Here is an 866-nt window from a genome sequence, read left to right on the forward strand (position 1 = left end):
TTTTTTTTTGGCGATACGCGGGCCTCTCACTGTTGTGACTTCTCCCATTGCGGAGCACAGGCTCCAGACACGCAGGCTCAGCGGCCATGGCTCACGGGCCCAGCCGCTCCGCGGCATGTGGGATCTTCCCGGACCAGGGCACGAACCTGTGTCCCCTGCATCAGCAGGTGGACTCCCAACCACTGCGCCACCAGGGAAGCCCCACGACTCCTTTATAATAGAGTCTCCAGATTGTTCTCTTGCCCTTTTGTGCCGTATGAAGATGCAGCCTGAAGTCAGCTATCTATGAACCAGGTTGCGGGCTTAACTTCCCAGCCTCCAGAACTGTGAGAGATACACTTCAGCTGTTCAGAAGCCCCCCTAGTCTATGGTATTCTGTTGTAGCAGCCTGAGCTGACCAAGACAGTTAGTGTAGAGCAAGGATTCAGGCCCAGCCTACTTGGCCCAAAAGCTGATAGTCTTTAAATTTTTAAAAAATTTATTTATTTGTATTTATTTTTATTTTTGGCTGCGTTTGGTCATCGTTGCTGTGCACGGGCTTTTTCTCTAGTTGGGGTGAGTGGGGCCTACTCTTCATTGCGGTGCGTGGGCTTCTCATTGCGGTGGCTTCTCGTGGCAGTGGCTTCTTGTTGCGGAGCACGGGCTCTAGGCATGCGGGCTGCAGGAGCTGTAGCACATGGGCTCAGTAGTTGTGGCGCACGGGCTTAGCTGCTCCGTGGCATGTGGGATCTTCCCGGACCAGAGCTCGAACCCATGTCCCCTGCACTAGCAGGCAGATTCTTAACCACTGTGTCACCAGGGAAGCCCTAAAAGCTGACAGTCTTTAAAAACTATGCTACCTTTTCTCTCCCCACTGTGTTGTACAG

This window comes from Neophocaena asiaeorientalis, unplaced genomic scaffold (assembly GCF_003031525.2).
Source record: "Neophocaena asiaeorientalis asiaeorientalis breed wild unplaced genomic scaffold, Neophocaena_asiaeorientalis_V1.1 scaffold43, whole genome shotgun sequence".
NCBI lineage: Eukaryota > Metazoa > Chordata > Mammalia > Artiodactyla > Phocoenidae > Neophocaena > Neophocaena asiaeorientalis.